This window comes from Heptranchias perlo, unplaced genomic scaffold, assembly GCF_035084215.1.
Source record: "Heptranchias perlo isolate sHepPer1 unplaced genomic scaffold, sHepPer1.hap1 HAP1_SCAFFOLD_849, whole genome shotgun sequence".
NCBI classification, from domain to species: Eukaryota; Metazoa; Chordata; class Chondrichthyes; order Hexanchiformes; family Hexanchidae; genus Heptranchias; species Heptranchias perlo.
In genome coordinates this window covers 65001-70000 of record NW_027139886.1, presented here as the reverse complement: position 1 = coordinate 70000, position 5000 = coordinate 65001, and the positions used below count along the sequence as shown (strand labels likewise).

Genomic DNA, 5000 nt, shown 5'->3' with positions numbered 1-5000 from the left:
TCTGAAAGAAAGTCTCCCCTCCTGAGCGTAAAGCTCCACCCTCACCACCACCACCACCGCCTTTTCCTCCCCTTGACAGACAGACAGACAGACAGTCAGTCCAGTTCGGGAGCGCAGCTTTCATTTGGAAGCAGACCCTGCTTGTTTAAAGTCAACGACGCCAAGTTATTTTGCACTTTGAATTATATCGCTCCGTGCGAGCGGCACTCAGCCTTGGAGAAGAAAAAAATACCACTGAGCTGAGAAAGTTCTTTTTAAAAAGGTTTCCTTCCACAGCAGCTCTGAGTGAGAGAGAGAGAGAGATATCAGCTTTATTCTCAGTAATAATACACACACACACACACACACACACACAGAGACACTGGGAAAGAGCTGATTTTCCTTTTGAATATCTCCCCACGGGGAGCTGCACCGTTCCCAGAGACACTGCAATACTGGGTCGATGCGTGGAGTGGACGGAGCAAGCCCCTATTCCATCTCCCTGTTCTAAAAATCAATTAAAAATAATAATAAATAATATGTGTGTGTGTGTGTGTGTGTGTGTGTGTGTGTGTGTGTCGGTGTCAGTATCAGTCAGTCAGTCAGTGTCTCTCTCTCTCTCTCTCTCTCTCTCACTCAGAGCTGCTGTGGAAGGAAACTTTTTTAAAAAGAACTTGCTTATTGAAAGAAAGATGTGTCTCAAGCTGCCGGGCCCTGTCCATTGTCATGTCAATGGCAGGGCTGCTTTCACCAGGAACCCGGTTTTGTGGGTCAGAGGTTCCAGGGGACCTGTTTTGTGCGGACTTCCCTGTGTCCGTCCCTCCCTGCCTGCCTTCCCCCCAAGACTTCCTTCTGAACAGCTTTGTCGTTTAAAATAATAATAAATAATATGTGTGTGTGTGTGTGTGTGTGTGTGTGTCGGTGTCAGTCAGTGAGTCAGTGTCTCTCTCTCTCCTCTCTCTCTCTCACACTCAGAGCTGCTGTGGAAGGAAACTTTTTTAAAAAGAACTTGCTTATTGAAAGAAAGATGTGTCTCAAGCTGTCGGGCCCTGTCCATTGTCATGTCAATGGCAGGACTGCTTTCACCAGGAACCCGGTTTTCTGGGTCAGAGGTTCCAGGGGACCTGTTTTGTGCGGACTTCCCTGTGTCCGTCCCTCCCTGCCTGCCTTCCCCCCAGGACTTCCTTCTGAACACCTTTGTCGTTTGAGCGAGGGCCAAAAGCCTGCCTGTGAAAGGGAAGGATCAGCCGGTCAGCCCCCTGTTGGTCGCTGCTGCCAGTGCAGCAGGCGTGCGTGTGTATTCGGCCTCGTGTCCAGGTCCCTCAGGGACTTGAGGCAACTCTCCCCGGTGGTCTTGTGGTCAGGACCGGGCTTCGAATCCCGGTCGGGGGGGATGACTTTCTGCTGCAGATTAATTGGCACCTCTGAAAGAAAGTCTCCCCTCCTGAGCGTAAAGCTCCACCCTCACCACCACCACCGCCGCCTTTTCCACCCCTTGACAAACGGACAGACAGACAGACAGACAGTCAGTCAGTCCAGTTCGGGAGCGCAGCTTTCATTTGGAAGCAGACCCTGCTTGTTTCAAGTCAACGACGCCAAGTTATTTTGCACTTTGAATTATATCGCTACGTGCGAGCGGCACTCAGCCTTGGAGAAGAAAAAAATACCACTGAGCTGAGAAAGTTCTTTTTAAAACGGTTTCCTTCCACAGCAGCTCTGAGTGAGAGAGAGAGAGAGAGAGAGAGATATCAGCTTTATTCTCAGTAATAATACACACACACACACACACACACACACACACTGGGAAAGAGCTGTTTTTCCTTTTGAATATCTCCCCACAGGGAGCTGCACCGTTCCCAGAAACACTGCAATACTGGGTCGATGCGTGGAGTGGACGGAGCAAGCCCCTATTCCATCTCCCTGTTCTAAAAATCAATTAAAAATAATAATAAATAATATGTGTGTGTGTGTGTGTGTGTGTGTGTGTGTGTCGGTGTCAGTATCAGTCAGTCAGTCAGTGTCTCTCTCTCTCTCTCACTCAGAGCTGCTGTGGAAGGAAACTTTTTTAAAAAGAACTTGCTTATTGAAAGAAAGATGTGCCTCAAGCTGCCGGGCCCTGTCCATTGTCATGTCAATGGCAGGACTGCTTTCACCAGGAACCCGGTTTTGTGGGTCAGAGGTTCCAGGGGACCTGTTTTGTGCGGACTTCCCTGTGTCCGTCCCTCCCTGCCTGCCTTCCCCCCAGGACTTCCTGCTGAACACCTTTGTCGTTTGAGTGAGGGCCAAAAGCCTGCCTGTGAAAGGGAAGGATCAGCCGGTCAGCCCCCTGTTGGTCGCTGCTGCCAGTGCAGCAGGCGTGCGTGTGTATTCGGCCTCGTGTCCAGGTCCCTCAGGGACTTGAGGCAACTCTCCCCGGTGGTCTCGTGGTCAGGACCGGGCTTCGAATCCCGGTCGGGGGGGATGGCTTTCTGCTGCAGATTAATTGGCACCTCTGAAAGAAAGTCTCCCCTCCTGAGCGTAAAGCTCCACCCTCACCACCACCGCCGCCTTTTCCACCCCTTGACAAACAGACAGACAGACAGACAGACAGACAGACAGTCAGTCCAGTTCGGGAGCGCAGCTTTCATTTGGAAGCAGACTCTGCTTGTTTAAAGTCAACGACGCCAAGTTATTTTGCACTTTGAATTATATCGCTACGTGCGAGCGGCACTCAGCCTTGGAGAAGAAAAAAATACCACTGAGCTGAGAAAGTTCTTTTTAAAACGGTTTCCTTCCACAGCAGCTCTGAGTGAGAGAGAGAGAGAGAGAGAGATATATCAGCTTTATTCTCAGTAATAATACACACACACACACACACACACACACACAGAGACACTGGGAAAGAGCTGTTTTTCCTTTTGAATATCTCCCCACAGGGAGCTGCACCGTTCCCAGAAACACTGCAATACTGGGTCGATGCGTGGAGTGGACAGAGCAAGCCCCTTTTCCATCTCCCTGTTCTAAAAATCAATTTAAAATAATAATAAATAATATGTGTGTGTGTGTGTGTGTGTGTCGGTGTCAGTATCAGTCAGTGAGTCAGTGTCTCTCTCTCTCTCTCCCTCACACTCAGAGCTGCTGTGGAAGGAAACTTTTTTAAAAAGAACTTGCATATTGAAAGAAAGATGTGTCTCAAGCTGCCGGGCCCTGTCCATTGTCATGTCAATGGCAGGACTGCTTTCACCAGGAACCCGTTTTTCTGGGTCAGAGGTTCCAGGGGACCTGTTTTGTGCGGACTTCCCTGTGTCCGTCCCTCCCTGCCTGCCTTCCCCCCAGGACTTCCTTCTGAACACCTTTGTCGTTTGAGCGAGGGCCAAAAGCCTGCCTGTGAAAGGGAAGGATCAGCCGGTCAGCCCCCTGCTGGTCGCTGCTGCCAGTGCAGCAGGCGTGCGTGTGTCCTCGGCCTCGTGTCCAGGTCCCTCAGGGACTTGAGGCAGCTCTCCCCGGTGGTCTCGTGGTCAGGACCGGGCTTCGAATCCCAGTCGGGGGGGGATGACTTTCTGCTGCAGATTAATTGGCATGAAGGAAAGTCTCCCCTCCTGAGCGTAAAGCTCCACCCTCACCACCACCACCGCCTTTTCCTCCCCTTGACAAACGGACAGACAGACAGTCAGACAGTCAGTCCAGTTCGGGAGCGCAGCTTTCATTAAGCAATGGCATTTGTGACAACTCATCGTCTGACAGGTTGATGATTTCCCCACACGCCTCCTGCCGAATAAAAGGCTCACCCTCCCGGACACTACCCCCAGAATCACCCACCCCGCCCCCCCGGGGTGAATATTAAGCCCGAGAACACCGACTATAACCAACCGCAGTGAAAAGTTGAAGTGGCAACTCATTAACCAGATTTATTTTGGGCAACTCATTAACCAGATTTTTTGTTCATTTGGTTTATGAGTTGCCAAGTGTAAATCTGGTTAATGAGTTGCCACTTCAACTTTTCACTGCGGTTGGTTACAGTCGGTGTTCTCGGGCTTAATATTCACCCCAGGGGGGGTGTATAGCGGGCGATGGCCGGTGTGGAGTGCGTTTTTTGGGGGTTGATTTTCACTTTGCCTCGCTGGTGGAATTTGTGGGAGGCAGGCAAGGGGATTGGTGTGGGCTGGTGGGCGGCAAGGGAGATGCTTGCTTCGGGGTGTTATCCTCACTTTGGTCCGCTGGTGAGAGTAGGCAGCGGCAGGCTGGCAGGCAGGCAAGTGTGATGTAGTGTGGGGTGCAGTGCAGTGCAGTGCAGTGCGGTGCTGCCCTGTCGTTTATGAAAGGTTGTAATGACACTGCTTTGCAGCTGACCATGTCCACTGATTTGTGATGCCCGTATGGAGGCTGATATCTCAGGAAGGCCGAGGCCGATTTCCTCCGGGGACGGCTCGTCGCGTGCGGCAGGACGAGGCGCAGCGGACGGTACCGAGCGCTCGGAGGTGCGGCGCTGCCCGCCGGAGGTACAGCGAAAGGCTGCAAACCGCTTTCCGCCTGCTAACTCGGCGGCCGTCAGACCGACCGACTCCGCTTTACCACCGGAGCTAGAGTCGGGCAAGGGGCACCGAAGGGTACCGGAAGGATCGCGTTCGCACGACGGGAAGTCGACTAGCGGGCCGCCGAAAGCGAGCCGGGGGCCCCCGGTTTTTCTGTCCCACCTGGAGACTGATATCTCAGGAAGGCCGAGGCCGATTTCCTCCGGGGACGGCTCGTCGCGTGCGGCAGGACGAGGCGCAGCGGACGGTACCGAGCGCTCGGAGGTGCGGCGCTGCCCGCCGGAGGTACAGCGAAAGTCTGCGAACCGCTTTCCGCCTCCTCTCACCGCACGGCTCTCCTTTTCACCCACTGGCGGATTTTCACCCTCCGACTGCTCGCTACCGTCCGCTGCGCCTGGTCCGGGCCCTGTCCATTGTCATGTTAATGGCAGGGCGGGGCAGGACTGCTTTCACCAGGAACCCGGTTTTCTGGGTCAGAGGTTCCAGGGGACCTGTTTTGTGCGGACTTCC

The 5000-nt window shown here is 53.1% G+C and overlaps 3 pseudogenes; all 3 read right to left on the bottom strand.

The window, feature by feature from the left end:
* Positions 1 to 401: 401 nt before the first annotated feature.
* On the bottom strand, positions 402 to 518 carry LOC137319453 (U2 spliceosomal RNA; annotated as a pseudogene).
* Positions 519 to 1819: 1301 nt separating this feature from the next.
* On the bottom strand, positions 1820 to 1936 carry LOC137319463 (U2 spliceosomal RNA; annotated as a pseudogene).
* A 957-nt stretch (positions 1937 to 2893) lies between these two features.
* On the bottom strand, positions 2894 to 3010 carry LOC137319442 (U2 spliceosomal RNA; annotated as a pseudogene).
* Between the last annotated feature and the right edge of the window lie 1990 nt (positions 3011 to 5000).